Here is a 27,452-nt window from a genome sequence, read left to right as displayed (position 1 = left end):
GGTGATTGAAAACTCAAAGGGGGGCGGGTCTGCCAAGCCCCTTTATACTTCTTTTGTCACACGATTTTTCCTGGTCTCAAGTGGCCAATTGGGAGGAATATGTTTGAACCCCAGGTTTCCCAGGGAAGATGCAAGGCTCAATTTGCACGTGTGAATTGTGGACAATTGGGCACCTTTGGAGGTGATGGGCGGGGGTTCCCTGTTCTTCCTGGGGAAGTGATCAAGGCGTGTCAATTACCAAGATCAGCCAGAAGGGCGGCCATCAGCTAACCCATTCACTGTCTGGTTTTTGTCTATAGTAGAGAGGCTGGGCGAAACAGCACACCTGCGTTCCCAGGACATCAAAGGCTACCTGTCTCCCCTGCTTATTTCTCTCTCTGTCTCTCCCAGTGGGGGGGGAGAGGAAGAAAAGGCCAAGTGGGGGGTTCATGTCTGGCTACACCTACAAATATAGATTCTTTTAAAATAACCACACTCAAAACCAAAACAATATAGAGCTTTGGCATCTACCAGTCCATTCAGTCCTCCTTCTTGTTTAGTCAGGCACTAAGGCAAACCACTCTGTTTATATTTATGGGAAATAAATAATGCTGCCCACTACTTATGGAGAATGTCACCTCAGTGCAAGTGAGAACCGGCCCACACGTGACATTGCTGTAGCTAGCATTGCTAGGTATTTACATGTCAGATACACTAAATATTTTTAATCCCTTCATGCTTCAACATGTAGATTGCACTGTATTTAATCTTTTCTTTACAGTGCAAATACTTGCAATAAAAATAATATGAAGTGAGTACTGTATATTTTTGTGTTACCACTGAAATGTTTTTTGAAAATATAGAAAAAATCCAAAGTATTTATAATCAGTGTAAACTGGTATGCTATTATTATTTAACAGTAGAACTAAAACGGTGACTAATCTTGATCAACCTTTAAATCCTTTGATAGTCCTATTTAAAATTAAAACCCAAACTCCAGCCCAGCCGTCCTCAAGGCCAAGCACTGACCCTGTACCAAGTCTAGTGACCTCTATAGGGAAAGCCTGGAAAAAGCCACCCATCTGGTCTGCTCACATTTCTCCTCTGAAGTCCTGGGGCTTTTCAGCCTGGTCTGGGTTTTGTAGTTAAACTCAGGCACAGGCAGACAGGTGGACAGCTTCTATAAGAAACTGAGGGGCCTGAAGATGCAGATTGTTTAGGAAATCCCACTGAGCACTTACTAAGCAGGTTAGGTGCCTCATTCCATTGATTGTAATGGGAGTTAGGTGCATCAGTGCCTTTCTAACTCTCACCCTGAGAGAGCAGGTGACTGGGCCAAGATCACAGCCCTGACTGCAGCTCCCTCAAGTGCAAGTCCTGTGCCTTGCCTACAAAACAGTTCCTGGTCTCTGACCAGTCTTGCAGAACCATCGCAATGATGAGCTTATCCTTCTGGTTTTTGAGTCCTGTTTGCCCACCACTTTCTCCTCCTTTTCTGCTTTCTGAAGATGACATAAGGCACTTAAAATTGCCATGCCAGCATTTAACAAATACCCCCATGCCCTCTTCTCCTATGTCCCCAGCCTCACCAACACACACACAGTCAGGAGGGAAGCCCGCACAACAAAAACAGTCTTGCAGTGGCCTCTGCGGCAAAGGTGTTGACTGTTCCCATGGCAGCATTCACTCCTGTGCGGACTAAAGACTGAATTTCACACCCTGCATCTCCTTTTTGTTCCAAGTCATTAACAGGTTCTGTCAGGCTGACTCCAAAGAGAGAGAGGCCCCAAGAAGGCACAAAGGATGGTCTAGTAGCCAGGGCATTAACTAAGCACACAGGTGAACTGGATTCAATTCATTCTTTGCCACAGACTTGGGGAAAGTGCCTGAGCCTGTCAGTTTGCCTCTGTGAAATGGGAAAGCAACACTGCATAGCGTGTTGTGAGGACAGCGGCATTAGAGGCTGTGAAGAGCTTGAGATGTACTGAGGGAAAAGGCGATACAGGAGGCTGGTTGTTATTGCAATTTTCTGAGCAGAGCCTGTTAAAGGGACACATCGCTTACCACAGCTCCAGTTATATCTAGCACTCACACAGCACTGCTCCTCAGCATTTTATAAACATGCATTACACTAACATCCCTCTAGGTAGGCAGGTGTTACAGTGCTCCCTTACAACATCAACAACTGACACAGAGTCAAATTCTGCCCTTTCAGTGGTGTAAATCCACAGTGGATTCAGAGAAGCCACTGGAGATGCTGCATGTTTACACTGGTGTCACTCAGATCTGTATCTGGCCAATTCCTTAAAAACCTTCTAGCCACAAAAATAAGAACAGCCAAGAAACAGAAGCTCCAAGAGATGGATTAGCAATGAAATAACATGACCAGCCCAAGCAAGGGAACCTGGAGCAGTCCATTTTCCCACCTCGCCCAGTCTAAAGGGAAGAGAGGGGCTTCTCTGCTTTCAAAGTACATCTTGACTTGATCCTAAGCGTCTATATTGTACCAGACATGGCTGGTCTGGGCAGGTCTGGGCAGGCCAGACAAAAGCTAGTTTTCAAAATTAGCAATATAAATATGGTAATTCTACATACAATAACTTAACATTAGAGGACAACAATGCCTCCTTCACAGTGCAAATGGCATGTGATCAGTTACGTGTGCTGAAGTCAGCACAAGACTGGCAGGGAGGAGAAAGAGAAGCTCTCCCCCCCTCCCCGTGAGACACTGCTGTTTCATTTCCACACTTGGTCACAATTATCTGTTCCTGAATGCTGAGGTAACCGCATTGGGAAGAGCTCTCTGGCACAGTGTACAGTCCCATTTCCAGTCAGTAACAAACCCCTTGCCATTACTTCTCTCACAGTTCCTGCTTTTCACAATCAGTTATAGGAGCAAAATATTGTGGAATGACCCAAACCCGCATAACACATCTCTAATATACAACAGCTGTTGTTATTTTGTCTGTTCCAAACTGCCTTATGAAGTGACTCCAGGTCAAGATTCTGCTAAGAGTCCATCTTCTTGTCAGCAGAGCTGCAGTTTCCATGATTAAAGGGTTCAAATTTCATTGAACTACTCATTAGTGCAGGTGACCGGACAAAGAGCAATGGTGCCAGTGACAGTCTAAGGTGGATTTTGCATTCGGTGTAGCAGGAAATGGTGCTGGGTACTAACTAAGCTAGGACTCTCAGAGGGGTAGCCTTTTTACTCTGTAGCTTCACAAGCAACAAGCAGTCCCTTTACACCTTAAACACTAACACATTTAATTAGGTAATGAGCTTTTGTGGGCAAGCTTTATTAACCTAGGAGTGATTGTTTCAGAGAGCTGTCTTCTGAAAATGTGATGATAGATTTAAGAAGTGAATTATATAGGCTGACACCATAAGATATTTTTCCTGTTGCTCATTTGGGTATGATTTAATTAACCTAAAAACCCAAGAGCTATTTAAAACTAAAGGAAAAGAAGAGAAACAGAGTGTCTTTGTTACAAAATACTTATTCTACAAGACTGCAAAGCTGTTCAGCTTACGCACAAATCTAATTTTAACTTAAGAGCTGTGATTATTCTGGGCCTGTGCAAGTATTGTTTACGGATAAGAGCAGTCCCATATAAGCTATGTGGGTGATCAAGGATTGATCTTACTAATTTAAACTACTGTGTTCATTTAGAACTGACCTATGAGAACGGTATTTCTTGCTACTGTTCCACATGCAACCTGTGGAGCATGAGAAGTTACTGTAATGCATCTCTGTGCTCAATCTTAGGAGTGATCACGAATACCTTTGTTTGCATGATTACTCAAAGCCAGCATGCTGCTGGTATGGCCAGCCAGAACCTAAGGATCAGGTGCTCTCATGGCTCAGTGGAACAGATGTCTTCCTGATTTCACGTGGCAAGTACGTGACACCTGGGCTTTGAACAGAGATGGAGGCTTCTGGCTGTAAATATAATGTGACCAGTTACCCGGCAGCACAAAGTGTAGTCAGGGAGGAAAACCCCCAATTTTTTGCATAGGGCATGTGGCATTTAACAAAACCTCTAAGGAGAGGGTGGCTGCTTCATCTGCAAGACTCCCTAGGGGTCCCAAATGCCTCTTTTCAATGGGAGTAACATTGACAGGAGCAGAAGGAAGATGATGTGCAGGACTGAACCTTCATGCATACATGAGGCATAACTCAGACAGGAGGAACCAAGCTCTCATCTCAGTGGGAGCCCTGCTGACTTCAGCCAAGTGGCATCAGTGTAACTAGGAAGCACTCAGCATGGAATAACTGAGTTATAGGACTTTGAGGGAAAAGAGAAGTTACTCACCTGTAGTAACGATGGTTCTTCGAGATGTGTCCCCATGGGTGCTCCACAATAGGTGTCGGGCTCGCCCGGAGCCGCAGATCGGAAATCTTCCAGCAGTTTCTCCTGGATCACGCATGCGCCAGCACGCACCACTCCCCTGCGCGCCCCCGGCCACGTGCGCGATCCGGTCCCCGCCAGTTCCTTGACCAACCGCCTCGAATGCTCCTGAAAAATACTAGACAGAGATCCGAAGCAGGGAGGATGGGCGGGTGGTGGAGCACCCACGGGGACACATCTCGAAGAACCATCGTTACTAGGTGAGTAACTTCTCTTTCTTCTTCGAGTGGTCCCCGTGGGTGCTCCACAATAGGTGACTACCCAGCAGTAACCCAAGTAAGGAGGTGGGTAATCAGTTTATGTGCAGCTTGCCCCCGAGAGGACTGCTGTCGACAGACGGGTATCCTCTTCGAATACCCAGCGCAGGGCATAATCCTTGGCGAAGGTGTCATAGGATGACCAGGTCGCCGCTCTACACATGTCTTTCAACGCAATGCCCTTGAAGAAGGCTGTTGACGCCGCCACCGACCTGGTGGAGTGAGCCCTGGGTGGGGCCAGCAAAGGAGTCTTTCGAAGCTCGTAGCACATTTCTATACAGGACACAACGTGCTTTGAGATTCTCTGTGAAGAGAGACCTTCTCCTTTTGACCTGGGAGTGAGAGAGACTAGAAGCCTGTCCGTTTTCAGGAAGGGCTTAGTTCTGTCTATGTAGAATGCCAACGCCCTCCTCACATTCAGGAGATGCAGGCGTGCCTCCTTGCTGGAGCTGTGAGGCTTCGGGTAAAACGAGGATAAAACTATTGGTTCATTAAGATGGAACTCCGAAGAAACTTTTGGAACAAAGGCTGGGTGCAGCTTTAAGGTTACCGCCTCCTTTGAGAATACTGTGCAGGGCGGCAGCGCCATCACTGCTGCGAGCGAGCTCACCCTGCGGGCTGATGTAATTGCAAGGAGGAAGGTTGTTTTTATCATAAGGAGACATAGGGGAACTGTGGCTAATGGTTCAAAAGGTGGACCCGTTAGCGTGCTGAGCACCAAGTCCAAATTCCACGATGGTGGAAGCGGTTTCCAAGGGGGGTACAGGTTTACCAGCCCCTTCAAGAACCTGGTAACGATAGGATGGGCGAATACCATGGGCCCTTCCTCTGTATGCCGAAAGGCTGATATAGTGGCGAGGTGGACCTTTAGCGAGGATAGAGAAAGCCCGCCTCTCTTGAGGTGCAATAAGTATTCTAGTATTACAGGTATAGGAACGTCAAGGGGAGCTAACTGCTTGGCGGAACACCATGCTGTGAATCGAGTCCTTTTCTGCTTGTAAGTCTTCCTAGTGGAGGTCCTTCGGCTACATTCCAGGACCTGTTGTACTCCCTCCACACACGTGCTCTCTAAGGAGCTGAGCCATGGATTAGCCATGCTTGTAGATGCAGACCCTGACGGTGTGGGTGCACTATGGACCCCTGAGCCTGCGTGAGTAAGTCCGGTGCCACTGGTAGAGGGAGTGGTGGGCGGTCCAACATGCGCAGAAGCAAGGGAAACTATTGCTGCCGATCCCATGTTGGGACTATGAGTATCATGTGAGCTCTCTCCCTTCTGGCCTTCTGCAAGACCTTGTGGATAAGCGCTGTGGGGGGAAACGCGTAAAGTAGGGGCCCCTCCATGAGATCATGAATGCGTCCCCCAGGGACCCCCGCCCCACTCCTGCCCTGGAGCAGTACTGGGGACACTTCTTGTTGTGCTGGGTGGCAAACAGATCGATCTGGGGAAACCCCCATGTACGAAAAATGCGCTGTAGCAGATCGGAGTGGATCTGCCATTTGTGCGTGAGTGCAAAGCGCCTGCTCAGCTGATCTGCTTTCACGTTGCGAGTGCCCGGCAAGTACGAGGCTTTCAACGTTATGTTGTTGGCGATGCACCAGTTCCACAATCGGACTGCTTCCGCACATAGGGCACGGGATCGTGCTCCTCCTTGTCGATTGATGTAAAACATAGTGGAGGTATTGTCAGTATTGATCCCGACTACTTTGCCATGCAGGTAATCTCGAAAATGTTTGCAGGCGTTGAACACTGCTCTGAGCTCCAGTATGTTTATGTGCAGTGTCTGTTCCGCAGGGGACCATAGCCCTTGCGTCACCTTGTCACTGATGTGCACTCCCCATCCTATGTGGGAGGCGTCGGTAGTAAGAAAAATAGAAATTTGTGGTTGATGAAAGGGCACCCCTAGTAGCAGATTCTTGGGGTTTTCCCACCATGCCAGGGATCTGTGCACCTCTGTCGTGGGCGACACCACCCTGTGGACAGTGCGGGACGCCGGTTTGTAAACGCTCGCCAGCCAATGGTGCAGGCTTCGCATGTGCAATCTGGCATTCCGTACCACAAACGTCGCTGCCGCCATGTGGCCCAGCAGCTGTAAGCATGTTAAGACCGGCACCGTGGGGCTGTATATGATGACTTGCACCAGCGAACTGATGGTGCGGAAGTGGGCGTCAGGTAGGTACACTCTTGCTGTGATAGAGTTTATGCGCATCCCTATGAACTCTATATCTTGTGTGGGGTCGGTCTTTGACTTTGCGAGGTTGATGACTAGGCCCAGCGAAGAAAACGTGTCTGCTGTGACGCGTATCATGCGTAAGACCTCTGCCTTCGAGGCCCCTTTCAGCAGGCAGTCGTCCAGATATGGGAAAATAAACACCCCCTGTCTGTGCAGGTAGGCTGACACCACTGCCAGGGTTTTGGTAAAGACTCTGGGGGCCGAGAAGAGGCCGAACAGAAGAACCCTGTACTGGAAGTGTTCCTTGCCGACCATGAAGCTGAGGAAGTGTCTGTGTGCCGGGTGGATTGTTATGTGAAAGTAAGCATCTTGTAAGTCGAGGGCTGCAAACCAATCTCCATCATCCAGTACCATGAGTATCGAGGCGACTGTGATCATCTGAAAACGTTGCTTGCGCAAGTAGCGGTTGAGGCCCCGAAGATCTAGGATGGGCCTCCAGCCTCCTGTTTTCTTCTCTGTTAGGAAGTAGTGTGAATAAAAACCTTTCCCCTGGAATTTTTCCGGCACTCTTTCCACCGCCCCTATGAACATAAGGTGATCCACCTCCTGCTTGAGCATTGCCTTGTGGGCAGCGTCCCGGAGGTGAGGCCTGGAGGGAGGCTTCGTCAGTGGGAGCGACTGGAAGGGGATCGCGTAACCCGTGGCTATGATCTCCAGTACCCATTTGTCTGTGGTGTTCTTTTGCCATTGGGAGTGGAACGGTCTGAGGCGATGATGGAACATGAGATGAGAGTGGCATTGAGCGATGGTAGTGATAGTGCAGCCCCCGACATACCCGTCAAACTTGTTGCCTTTGGGCCTGTCCTGAGGGCGTATGGCTTTTGTTGAGAATGTCGCCTGGGAGTTCTGTACTGTTGCTGCTGTTGATGGTGCCCGTGGTCGTAGCCCCGTTGATATTGAGCACGCTGTGGTTGGTACGGGTAGCGTCTTTGCTGAGGATAATATTTTTTCTTCCTGTACGGAGGAGTATAAATACCCAAGGTTCTAAGTGTAGCTCTCGAGTCCTTACTGGAGTGGAGGACCGAGTCGGTTGAGTCTGCAAACAGCTTTTGTGTATCAAAGGGAAGGTCCATGATCTTCGCCTGTAGGTCCTTCAGGATACCCGATGTCTGGAGCCAGGATTCTCTACGCATGACCACTGCTGTAGCCGTTGAACGTGCTGCCGTATCCACCACATCCAGGGCAATCTGGACTCCCGTCCGCGATGCTGCATAGCCCTCTTGCACAATCGCCTTTAACACCAGCTTTTTCTCTTCCGGAAGTGAATCCATGAGGGGAGCAAGCCTGGAGTAATTATCAAAATTATGGTTTGCTAGGTGTGCCGCATAATTTGCCATTCTCAGTAGCAGGGTAGAAGAGGAATATACTTTCCTGCCAAACAGCTCTAGCTTCTTAGCATCTTTGTCCGATCCCCCCGATTTGTACTGAAAAGCCTTTGACCTCTGCTGGGACTATTCGACCACCAACGAATTTGGTTGTGGGTGACTGAAGAGGAACTCCATGCCCTTTGCCGGGACGAAGTACTTCTTATCCACTCTCGTTCGTGGGTGGAACAGAGGCCGGAGTCTGCCATATGGTAGTGGCTGACTCCATAATGGCTTCATCCAGCGGAATAGCAATTTTGGATGAAGCCGGGGGTCTCAAATTTTTCAGGAGTTTGTGATGTTTCTCCTGCACCTCTGCCGTTTGGATGTCTTGCGTGAAAGCCACCCTCTTAAACAGTTCCTGAAACTGTTTGAGGTCATCTGGGGGAGAGAGATCCCTGGGGGCCATGGCCTCATCTGGGGAGGATGAGGACGAACCACTAGGGTAAACCTCCCTGGAGCCCTCGGGCTCCTGTGGTCGATGATACACTTGCCCGCTGGAGGATTGTGAAGGAAAGTCTCGGGGTTCTACAAATAACTCCCCTTGAGACAACTGTGTTTCCGTCCAAGATCGGGAGTGTCCACGGGGGTATTGAGCGGCCTGGGGGGACCTGCAGTGTCTGTGTCCAGCATGATAAGGGCGACCATGGCAGCACGGGCAAGAGTCTGGGGATGGAGACCTAGACCACTCATGGGGTGTGTACCCCCGATGTCTGGGAGAGCGAGACCTCTGCGATGACACAGATAGAGGTGAAACTGGTTTGTGATAGTACTCCAGGGGATCCAATCCCAGAAAAGGTGAAGGTGGCCCAAGCCATGGGGACATTGGTTGGAGAAATGGAGGAGGCGGCTCTGGATAGGCTGGTGGAGACCCAGGCCTTCGGTGAGGCGTGTGTAGCACAGGGGTGGGGCTTGTTGCTAAGAGCAGTGCAGCCCTGTCCGGAGATGGGCTGCGGTGCCGGGCTTGGGCTTTTGCTTTTGCCTTGCCCCTCCCCTCCGGGGCTGGCACCACCCCCTCCCATGCCGGGGATCTCGGCCCCGCGCAGGGGCCAGTGCCACCTGTGGCGGTGCCACCGGGTCCGGCGCTTGCCTTGCTGACGCTCTAGGCGCCGCGCGTGCCGGCTGTTGTGTAACCGGAGGCTCAGCCTCTGTCACGTGCGCTGCCGCGCTGCTGCTTGCCTGAGTATGTGGCTGGGGGCTGTGTGCTCCGCTCGTCCCGCTCACTGAAAACACCGGCAAAGATCGAGCTGGGGAGAGTTTCCTCCGTTTCTGCACCAAGGGGGTCAGAGAAGCTGCCTTCCTCTTATGCAACCCAGGGGGCCCTTCTGGGTGAGGCTTCTCCAGCAAGTCCGGATGGAGAGCCTTATCAAACAACAGCATTTTAAGCCTCATTTCTCTGTCTTTCCTGGCCCTGGCTGTGAGCTTAGCACAGTGAGAACACTTCTGGGTAACGTGTGATTCCCCCAGGCAGTGGATGCATTCATTATGCCCATCGGAGGCCGGCATAGCTTCACGGCAGGACTCACACTTTTTAAAACCTGAAGAGGCCATCGCGGTGAGTCCTTTGCTGTTAATAGGGTACTTAGCACTTAATCCATGCCTTTTTACCCGAATCGCGGTCACCAGCCTGCAGTGCAGCGGGCAGCTTAACTGGCCTTCATGTCCACTCTTCTCTTCTCCACTCCTTTCTCTCTCTTTTTTTTTTTTTTAAATATTCTCTTTGTCTCTTTCTTTTTTTTTTTTTTTGTAACCAAAAAAACCAACAATTTACACGTAGAAACACTATCTAATCTGACTCTGGCCTTAGCCTGAGCGGATACCGTCTGCAGCCGATGGCGGCTGAGAAGGAACTGGCGGGGACCGGATTGCGCACGTGGCCGGGGGCGCGCAGGGGAGCGGCGCGCGCCGGCGCATGCACGATTCAGGAGAAACTGCTGGAAGATTTCCGATCTGCAGCGCCGGGCGAGCCCGACACCTATTGTGGAGCACCCACGGGGACCACTCGAAGAAGAATACATGTTAATCAGTAGCTGCAAAAACGAGGAGTCCTGTAGCACCTTAGAGATTAATAGATTTATTAGGGCATTAGCTTTCCTGGGTGAAATCCACCTCATCCCCTCCATTCCATCTGATGAAGTGGGTTTTACCCAGGAAAGCTTTGTTTCTAAGGTGCTTGAAGACTGCTGTTTTTACAAGTTATGGGAGGCACATCTAATGCACTCGGTGGGCTAGCAATTGCCCCCTCCCCCAAAGAGGGGCTCTCTGGGATTTAGGTCATGTCTGAGCAGCACTGTACAGTAACAATGCCTTTGTAAAGATGCAGCAATGTCTGGATCTACACCAAGCCAGAGTGAGAATTCAGGATTCAAAATTTCCTCCAAACTCAGCCCAGATACACATTCCGATCTGGCGCCCCAACAAAAATGGCAGAGCTCTCATGAACATTGCTGCTAAGGGGCTGCCTGTTAGAGTGGGGAGTGAACAGTGATGCTCCCTACTGCCCCACATGCGTATGGAGGAGCGAGCAGGTGAGCTGTCACCCATGGAACGTCCCCAAAGGTAGTCTAACGTGGCAATCTTTTCCTTCTCTCTCAAGTCCTGAAGATTCACTCAGGGCAGCAGCCTTCTTGCACCCTTTGGGGAGCTTGGAAGTAGAGGAGTGTTCTGTGGACCCCCCCATCTCTAAAGACATCAATGGCCAAGTGGGGTGTTCTAAGTGGCAGCCCAACAGCAGGACTTGGGGCAAACCAGTGAAATGGGGTGCACTGGATCCGGAGGTCCCCTGATGAAGGTCTCACACCTCTGCCTCACCACATCCCAGAAAACAGCAGAGAACTCCAACCAGCCTAAATTGGCTGCAGGGGAGCACCCAATCAGACGGGCCACTGTAGTGGCCAGTCAGGGGCGAGGAAGGCCATATAAAATGAAGCAGAAAAGACAGAACAGTCACTTGCTGCCTAGACCAGCAAGAGAGAGAGAACCAGATTCCTGGCTGTCTGGAAGAGCAGCAGAACCAGAGAAGGCAAGACTGAGCTAAAGGGAAGGGCTGCCAAAGCCTGGGCAGACTGACGGCTGCCTGTGGTGCACACAAGGACTTATGCATCCCTGTTGGTCTGGTCAGAGACTGAGCTGGGTTGGGCTGCCAAATGAACATAACAGCTGTGGGTCCGGCAATGGGCCCTGCTGGACTGTTACAGGAGGGCAGTGTCTCTGAGAAGGAAGCCTTGGCAGGAGGAGGTAAGAATGTCTACCTCTTGGGTTTGTGTGTTTGTTCTATCTAACACGGCATATGTGACTCAGATGGAGAGCTGAGTCACGGAAGAACTGCTGAAGAACCCCACAAAGAAGGTGGAGCCCATAAGGTGGCTACTACCTCATTCCAAAAGTAGAAATTGCAGAAATGCATTCAGCCGATAGCAGGCGCTGACTTTTTCTGGGATGTGGAGCCAAATGGAAAACTGTTTGGCTCCTGACTAATTGCCCTGGACTGGTCATTAATAGTAGGGGACTAAGAGCCACAGGATGTGTTAGTAGAGAGGACACCCAACTTCATCTGTGAGTCTGAAAATCAAAACCTAAAGGGGAACTGGCTGGGAATCCAGACACCTGGCAACAGTAATTGAACTGGGGTTTTAAAACACTGCTGTAAGAAGAAACAGCGCTAACTCCTAGCAAATCTGATGGTTACTCTAGACTGTAACATTGAATCCAATGGAACTAATTCCTTCCTACAACTTCCCAACTAACAAGACAGTCATTTCCATCTAGTGACCTTCCCATCCCCTCCCTCAAACCCTGCTCATTTTTCAGCCTATTCTAAGAATCTGCCTCAGAAACTCTGATAAGGTGAGTGCTTTCTTGGTGTGGGGAGTGTTTCACTGGTGTGACAGTGATCACTAGTAGTATCTGCACATGGATATTGATATATTTAAATATCAATCAATGACTTCATTGTTTCTACCAATGCACTGAGATACACCATCAGTGTGCTGAACATTCTGGCTTCACAGGAATATTGCCCACCCAGATCTCACCTGGATTCACCCTCCATAGAATAGAATCATAGACTCATAGAGCTGGAAGGGACCTCAGGAGGTCACTGAGTCCAGCCCCTGCCTAAAGCAGAGTCAATCCCAGCTAAGTCATCCCAGCTAGTACCTTTTCAAGCTGGGACTAAAAACCTCTAGGGATGGAGAATCCACCACCTCTCTAGGCAACGCATTCCAGTGCTTTACCACCGTCCTGGTGAAGTAGTTTTTCCTAATATCCAACCTCTCCCTCTCCCTCTGTAACTTCAGACCATTGCTCCTTGTTCTGCTGACACCACTGAGAACAGTTTCTGACCATCATCTTTAGAGCTTCCCTTCCAGAAGCTGAAGGCTGCTATTAAACCACACCTCAGCCTTCTCTTCTGTAAACTAAACAACCCCAGATCCCTCATCCTCTCTTCATAGGTCTTGTGCTCCAGCCCCTTAATCATTTTTGTTGCCCTCTGCTGAACCTGCTCCAGCACATCCACATCCTTTTCATACTGGGGGGCCCCAAAACTTGGCAGGCTGGTTCCCAGACAACTGAGCATTGACAGGGTGAGCTGTGGTATGTCTTCCTCTCTGGAAATGAGGCCATTTATTGAGGAACCTAAATATGGATGTAGGTGCCTAGCTTTAGATGCTCAAGGTGGAAAACTGTGGCCTAGATTTGGCTTTATTAATAGACTTTTGATTGAGTTTGAGCATATCATTCATCATCACATGCAGTTGCCTCCTACCACTGGGATATCTGTTTTGCAGAAATACTAGGGCACAGACTGATTAAAAAAACTAAACTCAACCTGCTGGATTCCTAACTTCCTCAGCCTGAGTTAGGCAAGATTTTAAGTAGCTTGTTTTTCAGTTGAATCTGGCATTTATCTTTTCAGTGAATGGCTCTAAGAGACAATACAGAGCTTGAAGACATATGAATCACAGCAACACCTTTGAAAAGAAAGGAAAAATTGGTGTCATGACCGCCATAACTTGCTATCAGGCAGTGAAACAAACTATCAAAGTCATCCGTGCTATAGATACTAGGAATAATGTACCCAGAAAAGAAAATATTCGGTAGGCATCATAAATGATAAAGTTGTTCTGGTTTATTTTCATAGGAAAAAAATACATCATTTTGCTAGTGCTGTTGAGAGACACATTTGACATAGACACACTTACCACAGCTTAGTGCAGAGCTTAAATCTATCAGCCGAATAACAGAAATTGTAAATTTTTCCAAATTAAACCCAAAGGGCTGTTAAAATAGATGCCGCTCATCAAACAAACATAATTTCTTTTCCCTCTTTGCCGCCAGTGGTGCAGAACACACGCGGTAACTCCATTTAGCAAACTGTCCTAAAGCTAAGCAGATCTTGGAAGGTGGAGCTGTGTGCTTTACTGAGTGCATTATAGCATCTTCAACTCTGTCCGTTTAATGCTAATTTAAACTTCAACACACACAGAAAAATCTGTTTCAGACATGAAAAATGTCTCAGGAAACTGCAAAAAGTACAAATACTTTCACTTCAGCAAGACAACAAAAAAACTGATTTAAATCCTCCATAGTCCCAATCTACTTCTCGAAGAGATTTCCCACACAAATTTTTGTCTATGAAAGTAGCATGGATCTCTGCCTAATGTTTTCCCTTGCGATTCTAATATGTAAACAGAAATACAGTTGGGAACTAATCAAGCATTCTTTCCCAATCCAGTGAAATGTGGTTAAAGTATAAAAACAAACAAACAAACAAAAAGCAAAAAACTATCATGGAATTACGGGGTAATTTGTTTCCTCTTTGATCTTTCTAATTTGAATTAAACATAATTTACATTAATAATTGAGAATATGCCCTTTAGGGAATTATCTGGATTGTCTTGACAAATCACAGCTTAAAAGAGTGGATGGTCTATTACGTAACATCCATTTAAGATTTTTTTTTAAAAAAAGCTTTATAAAAACTTACAAAACAAGCTCTACGTCTATCTTAATTATCTGCTAGTTTTCTACTGTCAGGATTAAATTTTTCAAGATACAGTAACCCAATGAACAGAATATTGCTTACCCTCAGTATTGCTGAATAAAATAAAATAAAATAAAATTAAAAGCTCATTATGCATAACCTCAATGTCTCTCCAAAGTCTTAAGCCTGAATTAACCCTCTTTTGCATAAACTTGGGTGTCATATGCTAAACTGGCACAAATCAAATAAGGCTATCTGCTGCAGAATATTAACACATGCTAATCACTTTCTGTACGTCTTAAGCATCTGTTGCATTTAAATCCTGGGGGAATTAGGGACAATCATCATACTGAGTACTATGTCCTTATGGAACCAGTTGGAAAATATGTTATTAATAAATTGAATAATGCAATCACACAAGATAATAAATGGGTTTGTACTGAGAATGTTTACACATATAAATACGTAGAGAGCTTGTGTGCCAGGAAGCCACACAGTTATGTAAATTCTATTCTTCTGGCTATTGCTTTCCATGTAGCTGCCACCGTAGATAATATAAATTGCCAATCACTCATGACAGCCTGTGCAGAATGGTTTTGATTCACAATATCCCCTAGTCTTATGTATAATAGAATGAAGATGTGCTGCTATGCTCAGCAGGCTGCACTGTGGCACAGCAAGTCAGGCAATCTGCAAGCCCATTTCTCAAAGAAGACAGAAGCATTCATCTTCGAAATCTCCAATGGAACTCACTCTTTGCCCAATATTAGCAAGGGGGTTTTTCTGTGGCAATTAGTGGGGAGAAACAGCTCTTCATGTTTAAAATCCAAGCAGCAAAAGGGGTGATCATTCAGTCCCCAGAATGCCCAGCCCCTTTGAATGCTTAACTTCAATTCTAGATTATGGCAATTTGAAACTCAAATGGAATGGACCCCTAGTGCTCCCAGAACTAGAACTTACTGACTTGGATAAGAGGAGTGACAAGCTTAACAATGCAGAGTTCTTTACCATAGGTAAACAGCCACAAAACATGGACACAATCTAATGGCAAAACCTCCATTGATTTCACTGGGGACATGATTGGGTCCCAAGTGAAGGTGGAAATGTAAGGCGGTACAAGATACATCAAGCTGTTTAGCCAAGTAACACAATGCTAGGGCTCAGTACTGCCATATGCTGAGTATTTTGATCCCAACCCAGCAACACACTGCAATGCATGTTTCTCATAAGCAGCCCCATGGAAGGGATGGGGTGGGAGTGAGCCACACCTGGCAGGACCAAGTCCCAAACAGTGGCACTCTTATGGATGCCCCCCGTTCCTGAAAAGGGCCAAAACTCTCCTTGGACATTCCCAGACCATTCCCGCTCTTTCAAACCTCATGCCTACAGTGGAAGTGGTGCAGCCTCCCTCACCTTTGCAGAGGCCTTTGAACTTCACTAGGACCATCTGAGGCTCCAGGCGCCAGGCCTCCAAAGGCTGATTCTAGAATAGGCGGCAGCCTGTCCGCTCTGAGAGGCCCGGGCAGTCTGTGAGCACAGCATGAGGCACACACTTGCCTTTCCTTAACTCAGCTCAGAATAAATGTGCCTCCAGCTGCTGGAAAGTTGGCTTTGTGGGGAATTTTGAGTTGACTTGTTAGATCTCTCTGCGCAGGAGCATTCCTCCCCCCATACTCCATTGCCTGTACCATCTGCAACATTGAATGCACATTTCCTTTTAAAATGTTGCCTTCTCCTGCAACACCCCATTTTTCAACCCTCCCCCATGAACAAGTGATAGCAGAGACAGCTGAGCGTATTCTCTTACACCTTTGCCTATTATCACAGAGTCTCTATTCCACTTAGGGAGGGTGAGAGAATGAAAAAGGCTGAGAGCAGTAGAACCTCAGAGTTCTGAGCACCTCGGGAACAGAGGCGTTTGTAGCTCTGAAATATTTGTAATGCTGAACAAAACCCTTATGGCTGTTCTTCAAAAGTTTACCAGTGAACACTGACGTAATGCAGCTTTGGAACTCTGTTCCAGTGGTGTGCAAAATGGGGAACGGGTCCCCTCAGAGGGCATGAAATTTCAAAAGAGTGTGCAGCACAATTGGATGTTGGGTCTCAGGCCCATCCATCTCATTCAATATGCTGAAATATGTTACTGTTTTATGTCTCTGTATTCACATTTATATACCAATTAACAACATTTTTGCATTCTACAGACTTATTTTCTTACACATGCCAAAAGGGTGGGTTTTTTCATATGAACATAACCAAAATTTCCCTCAGTCTGCATTACATCAGACAGGTTAGGGTGGCCCTGCTAGTCGCAGGGATGAAAAGTGGGCTCAACATAAAAAGTTTGTCACCCAAGCTCCGTACTAATGTTTCTCAACCTTTTTTTTTTTAATAAAGTGCCCCTTTTTAAAATATATATATAAAAAAATGCCCCCAGACTTCTCTCGTGAATGCATACCACCGGTTGAGATATATGTCCCTAAAGTAATCTGAGATCATGAAACAAGAGCCATTCAACCTCTCCAGATTACTGTACCCTTTTCAGGGCTCAGATTTGTTTTGCATACCACCAAGTTATACCTCATTTAAAAACTACATACCTACAAAAACAAGCAAAAATATCACAGAAGTTGACTGCTGAAAACGTGCTGACTTTCTACCATCTTATTATCAAACAAATTAATTGGAATAGAAATACTGTACTTACATTTCAGTGTAAGGCATATCCTGCAGTAGAAACAAGTCATTGTCTGAATTAACTTTTAGACTGTACTGACTTTACTAGTGTTTTTTATGTAGCCTTTTGTAAAACTAGGCAACTCTCTAGGGCTATGTCTAGAATAGCCCCAACTTCAAAGGGGGCGTGGTAATTAGGGTGTCGGGAGATTACTAATGAAGTGCTGCGGTGCATATGCATTACTTCATTAGGCTAAATCTCCGCCAGCGGGAACTTTGAAGTGTGAAACTTTGAAGTGCCGGCTTGCATGTAGCCACGAGTCAGCCGCAGGTACTACGAAGTGTCTGCACTACGTCGAAGTCCCTTTACTCCTCAAAATTTCCTTCAGACTTCTTCCTTAAGCATGTGTCTGTGCTGCATGCCTGGCTCATGTAACAAACAGGATGGTCCTTCTCAGTAAGTGCTCTGATATCAGAATATCAGGTGAAAATAAACAGATTTCATTATTCCTCACCTGGTGTCTTTTTCAGGGTTTACGCTTATCTTTTTTAAATTAAACAACCATCTCAGAAAGGTATTTGCAATAATCAGTGATATTTTCTCTGCAGACAACAGACCTCATGAAATATGGAGACATGTCCAGTCCTGCTACATGCTGGGAGTTCATGTCCCTAAATCCTTGTTAGTCATTCATCAGGGTGTGAAAGATGAAATGTCAGGGATAGCCAGTCACTGGACAAGCACGCAGACTGTAACTTAGGGATATTAGACTAAAAAAAAAATATCAAGGATCATGTAGCAAACCAGACATGAAGCCAACAGATTTACGGACTTAAGAATGACCATCTCAGATAAAGCTTAGCTGGGGCACTGAGGCTAACACCCTTGGTCTTTGAAAAACAATCAAAGCACAATGTTCTCAGCAAGATTTCAGAATCTTAATTTCATGACTCATGCGAAACACAGTGCTCCTTGGACAGAGCACTCCCAAATAGTGGGAAACTGGGGCCAACTCCAAAGGAAGAGCGCCACCTACTGAATGGGAACGAAGGGTCCTGTGGCACCTTACAGACTAACAGCAAAAAAGGGTCCTGTTTTCGTGAGTCTGTGCTCACGAAAGCTCATGCTCAAAACTTTTCTGTTAGTCTATAAGGTGCCACAGGACCCTTCACTGCTGTTACAGATCCAGACTCACACAGCTACCCCTCCGATGCTTGACTACAGACTAACAGCAAAGTTTTGAGCATGAGCTTTCGTGAGCACAGACTCACTTCAGTTCAGCATCTGATGAAGTGAGTCTGTGCTCACGAAAGCTCATGCTCAAAACTTTGCTGTTAGTCTATAAGGTGCCACAGGACCCTTCGTTGCTGTTACAGATCCAGACTAACACGGCTACTCCTCTGATACCTACTGAATGAACATCACAGCCTCATCCACCTGGGCTTTTCGTGGAGATCTCTCACAACAGAGAGGCTGGGCCAACCTTTCTTGCTTTAGGAGTTGGGTTGAGATCACAAGGCAGAGGTGCTACAGGCCGCAGGCTGCTCTTGCAGCTGCTGGCAAGACCTCTAGTTCATAGGAAAAGAAGATTTCTTCAATATATTTAATTTTCTATTTCTTGTAACCTTTGATATATTTGTTCTCCTCCTTCAGTAATTCAACATCCTGGTAGTAAGTTAGACACATTACAGCTCCATATTGTGTTGGCTGCTAATTAATTTCAGACATTGTTATAGAACCCATCACCCAAACCAGCAAGGAAACGTTTCTGAAGGATGCATCATAGATGTTACATTTCACAAAAGGAACAAATGGAATCATAAGCCCTTACGACAAAATAGATCAGCTAAAGACTCAGAGAGAAGAGACACAAAATTAAGCCAACAGCTGTGTGCTGCCAAATGCAACCACTATATAGTGATATGTGTAAAAAGCAAAGCAAGTAAGCTGCTCTAAAATTCATTGCAGTCAGAAGAGAGGAAACTGGAATAAGGGGATCTTAATCTTAATCACCCTATCATAAATAAATCCAAATTAAACCTTTCATAATACCAGAAAGCTTTTCGAAAGTTCTGGCACAAAGTCCAAGCCAAGGGAGTGGATAGCACAGAAGAGTTGACTGCACTGTGGTGAAAAGCTAGCTAAATTCCTTTGCCAGCTGGATTAAATCACAAGTAAAATGGGTTTGGAAGACCTCACCCATCTCCAATTGTATGCCAGACAAAAGCTACCAGCCAATCAGTATGACTAGCAATCTCTTTTCAAGGGGTGCCCAAGACTGGGACACCAAAGCAGTCGTACAACAGGAAAGAGTGGCACTGTCGGGTCTGTAGATAAAAGAATGAGGGCTCTGCAACCCTCTTCATCTTCAACATACTTTACGTACATAGTTCTTCCCTTGCAAGGAAAGGCCACTGAAACCTGAACAGTATCTGAGCTATCACACCGTTACTTCCCCTTCCAGGTTGGGAGAATCTGAGTAGTGCTGAATCGCTTTTAGGACAGACCATGGCAAATGAAGTTCATTTTCCTGCCCCTAAATGGGACAATAAAGACACAGAAAAATTAAAGACCTGATTTTTAGAAATCCTGAAGTCCTGTAACTGCAGGTGTTTTTGGTGCTCAGCATCTAAAAAAATAACATCCTAAATGACTTGTCAATAAGTCAGTAATGGGACTGGTGGCCACATTGTACAGCCAACTCATGCCCTGCTTATGTTATGTCTGGCATTACCTTCCATGCTCAGTGACCACTGCAAACAGCCATATAATGAATTTAACACAATCCTCCATGGGACTAAAATTACTCAAAAGCAAAAATGTTCATAGGCGCAGGTTCTAAACTCAAATTCATTCTGTTTTTTTAGGTAGAAGGAAATTTATGGAAAAAACAGTCAAATTAAGTGTTCAGAACACGCTACCTTGGGAGGCCTAGAGGCTGGCAGGAACATGTAAAATTCCAAAGTAATGTCCCAACTCTACGTCAGAAAACCACATGCCTCCCTACTGCAACTGCTCTATAATTACTTTATGAATGTGGCTTCATGAAGTTACTATGAGGTGAGTTTAGCTCAGCATTTCTGTTCTTTTTAATTTGGGGGCTCACTTGTTAGCCAATCGGTATAGACAACCAGAATCAATTAATACTTTTCACCCCGGTTCAATTGTTCTTTCTGAAAATCTTAACAAGATCAGCCTGGTGTCACAACAGTGCTTATGTAATTACTTTTTATAACTCTGCCTGCTGAAGGCAGAGGGGGAATGAAATCTTATCAGTGTATTACAAACTAATAACTCCTAACCATGTCTTCGTTCCAGACTGCTCCAATTGGCATGCTCAAACAGTCTAGCAATTACGCCAACAGAAAGCTGGAGGCATATTAATGTTGGCAGGGCAGTGCCTCTCTCCATCTGCAGGATTTCTCCCTACGGAGACAAACCTTGAACCCCTTGGAAACTGTCCTTGCCACTGCAACATGTTAAAATGAGAGCAAATTTTTCTGGGCATCGACTCTGTAATAAAGCACTAAGCCACAACGTGGCCCATGTTGCAGTAAGATAACCCACACCTGAGTGCTTGAGGAAAGAAAGAACAGATCCAGCAATCAAAGGTATGGGCTTATAATTGCTACCGCTATTTTTACTAAGCCAACCCTGATCTATTCGCTTAGTCAACACAGTTAATGAGAGTGCTGTTTGAATAAGGAACAAGGTAAGAAACTTAGGATTCTTCCTATTATAAATTAATAACAGTTAATTATAAGTACTGTGATCACCATCTAGCTACACACACACAAATCATCTTCTTCCAGTTATCGTGTTATAGCATTATGCCCTGGAGCTTTATGCTATTTTTAATTATTCATGTATTAATAAATATTCTAATGAGATGAAGTGAGGGTTTAGTGGTTAGAATAGGCAACTGGCAGTAAGACTTCAGTTCTGCTCTTGACTGCTACTGGATTGCTACATGATATCAGATAATTTGTTTAACTTCTCTGTGCCTCAGTCTCCCCAAATGTGAAGTGAGGGTAACGCGTACAATGTCCCATAATGATTTGTAATTAATATCTGTAAATTTCTTCAGGCACTGATATTGAAAGCTTCTTATATTCTTATTACTCTTAAGCCCTTAGTGCTATGAATGACTTCATTCTAGAAGCTTCAGCTGCCAAAAGCTGGGAATGACTGACAGGCAATGGATCACTTGAAAATTGCCCTATGGTGAGACTCCCTCTGGGCACCTGGGACTGGCCACTGCCCAAAGACAGAATACTGGGATAGGCAGACCTTTGGTCTGACCCAGTATGGCCATTCTTAAGTTTTTATTACCGAATACAAAAAATAATTATACAGTAGGTTTCTGCAGGAAAATAAGTGCCAAGAATACAACCAAAGGGTAAAATCCCAACAGATTTTTAAACTGTCAAGGTTAAAGTAACCTTGTGTTTTCAGTTTTCTATAAAACATCATTGGCCTCAGCTATTAAAATGACAATTAATAGTTGTCACTGCAAATTAACTCTGCTGACTTATAAGGAGTGTTTCAGTAGGAGTCTGTCAAACTAGCAGAAATGATGTGCAGTCTCTCCAGCAAAGATCTGTACAATCCATGAAACATATCTGAGCCTTAAATAGGACTATGGCTCACTCTAGCACAGTACGTAAGCATGTGCCCTGAGTACTTGTGTTTAAGATAAGGTCCATGCTTAAGGGCTTTGTGGGGTCTATTTTTGCTTCAGTTTGTACACTGCACCACTTCCTGTTTTATAGCACTGACATCTGTAGTTATTTGATGTTGTTAACATTATTTATCTGAGCAATCTAAATGTGTTACATTTCATCATTAAGTAAATGAGACAAAGCTATATTTTACCATGACAAGAAAATTCCTCATCTGTGTATTTTGTTGAATAGATTCAACTAAAGACCACCGTGAAAAGGGCAGTTCAGTTTACACTCACTCTTCCCTTCAAGTTCTAACTGACATACCCAAGAGCCAGAATTACAGGATTGGAACCATTCAGGTTTTAACCAACAGCAACAAATTAACATCAGGGTAGACTTTTAAACTGAAAAAATGAAAGGCAGTTATGATCTGGATGCTTCTGGGGTTGCTAACCTGCCAGATTTTCTTTTCTTTGTCCTATCTTAAGCTCTGAGCAAGCCAGCAGGTTTGCAACCCCAGAAGCATCCACTTACTGACTTTGCTCATGAGAGAATTCAATTAATTTTCTAAATCTTTCCTATAGTGCTGTCTCAAGACAGTCCAATAAGCAGAAGTGTGAGAGCACCCTGCTAGTCTGACTCAAGAGCAGCAGAGAAGATTAAAGCATGATTAGGGAGTATTGGTGGAGTGAGACATCACAGCAAGGTCAAGAACTAGACCCACCCAGCTGAGAGCAACAGGTAAAGAGCATAGCAACACACTACAGCTAAAAGTGAATACAAACTCAATCTTCAGTCCTTATTCAGGCAAAACTCTCTGAATTCAGCTGCCTGCTGTATTGTCACATACTCCTTCCACAAAGTAGGGCACAATATGACCTGATTATGTGGGTATTAATTTGGTTTCAGTCATCGAAATGTTAAAGCAAATTTAACTTCTGAACCAATTTACACCAGGCATGGCAGCCAACACATGCATGTCCAATAACAGATTTAGAAAATCTTGTTCATAAGGGATGGAAGCTTTATGGTATTTGGCAAGTTAAATCTTTAGTGTTGCAACAGAATTTTGAGAACAGTAATAATGGAAAAAAAAACAGGTGTGCCAAGCTGCTGAATTTGAATATGAGAAACAGGCACCTGCAATTTAACAGTAAGCATAATTTCAGAGTACTTGTATGTGCCAAGGAACTGTAAAGAAGAGAATCTCTTTGGCATCTTTTAGAGGTGAAGTCAGAGAGGAGAATATGCTCCCACCTGCTGTCAGTCTAATTTGCATATGCTACTGTCTGGCTCCCCCTGCTGGCAAAGGGGAAATAAGGGGGCTCCCTACCTTCAAGTATTATTTGCATATACTTTGCAGATATTCCATGCAGTGCCAAAATCTACTCCTGCCAGCATTTCTCCACATTCACGAGCTGCATTAAATGTGATTCATGATTTCAGACATAGGAATGGAGTCACAAGTGTGAGATTCCAAGGGCTTTACTCACTGGGGAATGTGGCCTACACTAACCTAGCTGCCAGAGGGTCCAGATTAGGTAATCATGCCCACAAAAAAAAGGATATCAGGGATTTCAGTTTGGAGTTCTCTTCACTTGGCTTTTTGAGAAAGATTCCTGCACTCAGCTGGAGAAGCAGACAGACCCTGGCAGTGGTGGGCTTGAGTGGACTGGGTGGATATGCAGCAGCAAATTGGATGGGAGAGGGCAGTATAGGGCCCAAGCTAATGTTGGGAAGTGCTAGCAATGACTGGGCCGAGCTGACAGCTGAAAGCCAAGGAGAACAGTGGCAGATTGTATGGACCATAGGTGATGTGTGGGGTGGCGGGGGGTCACATGCACCTGTGTCTCCCCCACCCACAATCACCTTGAGTGCCACGCTACTTCCAATGAGTACACAGGCAGTCCTACCCCACTCCTGCAAGAGTGTGGCCCAAAAGCTCTACTCCTAGCCCGCACCACTCCAGGGCAGCGGGGGCTACCCCTGTCCCCAGTAGAAGTGGCACAGCACTTCCATGGGAAAAGGCTGGCAGGGGTGGAGAAGCAGGGTGGCATGGATGATGCAGGGGCAGGAGGGGCAAGAGTGGGGAAGGAATGGGGCCTAGACAGTGCAGGTGTGAAGCAAGAGCCAGATTCAAACCTAATGTGAATGGGAACAACGCCAGTGGAGTAGTACTCACTTACACCAAGCTGAATTTGGTCCCTGAAGTTGTCAGGTTTGTAGTTTTGTTTCCTTCTCTTTCCTCAGACAGCAAACTACCAAAGGAGGAGAACTGAAGACCACCCCACGCCCCTTAGATATCATCCCTGAGCACCAAGGAACAGGCAAGCTGATTAGCTTCTATGATGAGGTAACTGGCTCTGTGGACATGGGGAAGTTAGCGGATACGATACCTTCACTTTAGCAAAGCTTTTGATACAGTCTCCCACAACCTTCTTATCCATAAGTTAAGGAAGTATGGATCGGATACATGGACTGTAAGATGGATAGAAAACTGGCTTGACAGATGGGCCCAACGGGTAGTGGTCAATGGCTCAATGTTTTGTTGATGGTTGGTTTCAAGTGGAGTGCCCCAAGGATTGGTTTTAGGGCCAATATTGTTCAACATCTTTATTAATGACCTGGATGAGGAGATAGATTGCATCCTCAGCAAATTTGCAGATGACATGAAGCCAAAAGAAATTTGAATAGGTTCAACAATGAGAAGGGCAAAATCCTGCACTTGGGACACAAGAATCCCAAGCACTGTTACAGGCTAGGGACCGACTGGCTAAGTAGCAGTACAGCAGAAAAGGACCTGGGGATTCTAGAGGATGAGAAGCTGGATATGAGTCAACAGTGTGCCCTGGTAGCCAAAAAGGCTAATGGCATATAGTGGTGCATTAGGAGAAGCATTTCCAACAGATCTAGAGAAGTTATTATTCCCTGCTACTCAGTCCTGGCGAGACCACATCTGGAATATTGCATCCAGTTCTGAGCCCCCTGATATAGAAAAGATGGGGACTCATTGGAGTGGGTTCAACAGAGGGAAACGAAAATGATTAAGGGGATGGAGAACATGACCTATAAGGAGAGGCTGTGAGATTGCGGCTCATTTCATTTGCAGAAGAGAAGACTGAGGGGTGATTTGATAGCAGTCTTCAGCTTCCGGAAAGGAGGCTCTACAGAGGATGGTCAGAGGCTGTTCTCAGTGGTGACCGATGGCAGAACAAGGAGCAATGGTCTGAAGTTAGAGAGGGAGAGGAGTAGGTTGGATATTAGGAAAAACTGTTTCACCAGGAGTGTCGTAAAACACTGGAATGCATTACCGAGAGAGGTGGTGGAATCTCCATCCCTAGAAGGTTTTAAGTCCCAGCTTGACATAGTCCTGGCTGGGATGATTTAGTTGGGGTTGATCCTTCTTTGGGCTGGGGGCTGGACTAGATGACCTCATGAGGTCCCTTCCAGCCCTAGAATTCTATGATTCTAGGCTGAACAAGGGCTCTCAGAAAGCACGGTGACACCAGCAGAAGAAAGGCTATGAGCAAGTGCTGCCTGCAGCAGACAGACACTCATTTCCTCTCACTCTTCACCTAAGCTCACTGTGGCCCGATCATACAACCCTGACCCTCATCACCTTTTATCCAGCACAGGTGCTGAATTCCCTAACCCCAACAGTTTGCATTTGTTTAAATCCTTTAATTGACCATAGTTTGAAACTTAGCTTCTCTCTGACTCAGAGGTTTCCCAAGCTCCTGCTCTGTCCAGCCTTTCCTTCTTCCTTCGTGGGCTTAGGAGAGTAAAAACTGCAGACCCTCCCAGCTCTTGCTCATTATTTACAACCTGAAGTTCAGGCATAAGTGTCTGTTCAGCAACACCTGAGCACAAGAGATGAAAGTCCCATCACCTCCATTGCCCACTTGAAGAGACTATCAGTAATGATTTGATTGTAATATGGTGGTTTAAATACTCCGCTAGCAGGACTCTACACGTTGTGTGAACCATTAGATGGGTCTTTTAGAAGTTAACTAACAATGTTCAAATAAGCAGATTACTAATTAGCACTACAGCACAACTAAGTGGGAGTGTATTTAAGGAGTTATGAAATTGTAGAGGGAAAGTACAATTCCCATTTTTGGGGGGCAGGGAACTGGGGCACAGGGCAACAGTGACTGGCACCAGCTCCTACAAAGTCTGCAATGGACAGGATCGAGCTCCCATGGCAGTGTCTTCAACAACTTCCTTCTGCTTCCCATAACTCCTTGAGGGCCTTTCTGTACCTGAAAGGTTCTATCAGGGCTGGGGTAGGGGAAAGGAGAAACAAAGCTGACACAGGCACCTGAAAGTCCTATGACTACATAATCCAGTGGAGAGTGCACAAGGCAGACACATGCTTCTGGTGCCTTCCCAACATATATGTAGGTGGAAGGATCCATGGGCAAACCTCCAGCCAGAAACACTCCTCTGGGGATCAGCAGCACTGGGCACACATCCCTCGTATGTTGACACATAACAGCTTGATCCTGTGGTGACATCGTGGCACTGGAAGGGGCTCCAGCACACCTCATGCTCTAGTGTAGCATGGATGTTTCTGTGGAGATTAATGAATGGGACTCATTTTGGGCTTGTCTTGCTTTTTAGTGGACACAATGCCCATTATTCCTTAGATGTGTATTTCTTTCATGGTTAAGTATTATCACTGGTTATTCTGAGTTTTGCTGCTCCTACAAGGGATGATGAATGGAAACCACGCTGCTCTCCAGAATAACTCAGATAATTTCATAGCCCACTCCAGTCTTCCCGCAGCTCCACACCCAAGGCAGGCAGGCCTCACGTAGACAAAATTAGCATTGAGCAGATAAACCAGAGAGCCTATTTTAAAAGCCAGTTCTTGAAACAGTGCCCGTGAAGAAATGGCTAAGGGACATATGCAGTCGCATGTCAGATCCCAAGTGACAGCCCTGTTCTGTGGATGAGAAACAGGTTTTGTCACATGCTAGATATGATCAGACCAGTCTCTAGTCAACTGTCCTATTGGGTTTAAAGGGTGGTAACCAAAAATCAATGGGTAAAAAATTATTTGCAGCATTTATTGAAGTAAACAAAAATAGAGCATACTCAGTGGATGGGACTGTAATTTTTTCGTCTTTCCCAAGATCCCAGAGTTTTCTGGCTTATAAGAGTTTTTAATTTTATTCTGGATAATTCATGCAGTATAAACACATGAAGTCCTCCACTGTGCTGAGACCAAGACCAGGCCTGCGCAACACATCCCATGAAGGCCAAACATCCCACCACATCCCACGAATGCCATCAAACCCAGGGTTAAGCAGCCCTTCAGCACACTCTGCACCTACCTGGCAAAGTTCAATGGCAGAGAGAACAAGCACAGCCTCTCCTAAGTGTTATGCCAATGCAGGGCTTTGATGAGCCAGACTATTCTGAGGAGAGGAAGCAATATCCCACTGAGAATAAGGGAAGGATGCAAACATCTCCCCAGAGCACAGTGTCAGAGGTTATAATGAGGCCCATCAGATCAGAGAGATGCCTTGGATGCAACAGGGACTTCAGAGAGAGAGGCTCTTGTGCTCCAATAATAATTAGAGCCAGGTGAACCCTGCAAGTGAATTTCCACAAATGCTTACTTTGTCATTCACCTGAGCTGGGACTATGACATGCGTGTGATGGAGCTTCACAATCACAGGCATTCATGGAAACCAAATCTCATCATCATGAACTCACAGACATAGTGTTATACACAGTTACCACACCAGGAAACACACAGTATGCATGTGTGTTACTGGCCAGCCACAAAAAATTAACCAGCACAGCTCACATGGCAAACACAAAAAGCTCCAATGGAAATGTTAAAGAAGTATACTGAATAACTTGAAATA

General features: G+C 45.9%; 1 protein-coding gene and 1 long non-coding RNA gene across 6 annotated transcripts in view; one reads left to right on the top strand and one right to left on the bottom strand.

Moving 5' to 3' along the window:
* The window catches only part of FRMD5 (FERM domain containing 5), a 348,761-nt gene that overhangs the window by 107,726 nt on the left and 213,583 nt on the right, over positions 1-27,452 (bottom strand). The gene's annotated exons all lie outside the window — the stretch shown is intronic.
* The window catches only part of LOC142019778 (uncharacterized), a 42,550-nt gene continuing 35,327 nt past the window's right edge, over positions 20,230-27,452 (top strand). For both annotated transcript variants that reach the window (XR_012647187.1, XR_012647186.1), the window contains exons 1-3: positions 20,230-20,517; positions 22,158-22,314; positions 23,824-23,926. This is a non-coding gene — a long non-coding RNA (uncharacterized LOC142019778). The remainder of the gene's footprint in view (positions 20,518-22,157; positions 22,315-23,823; positions 23,927-27,452) is intronic.

This window comes from Carettochelys insculpta, chromosome 12 (assembly GCF_033958435.1).
Source record: "Carettochelys insculpta isolate YL-2023 chromosome 12, ASM3395843v1, whole genome shotgun sequence".
Taxonomy (NCBI): Eukaryota; Metazoa; Chordata; order Testudines; family Carettochelyidae; genus Carettochelys; species Carettochelys insculpta.
This window is presented reverse-complemented; position numbering and strand designations above follow the sequence as displayed.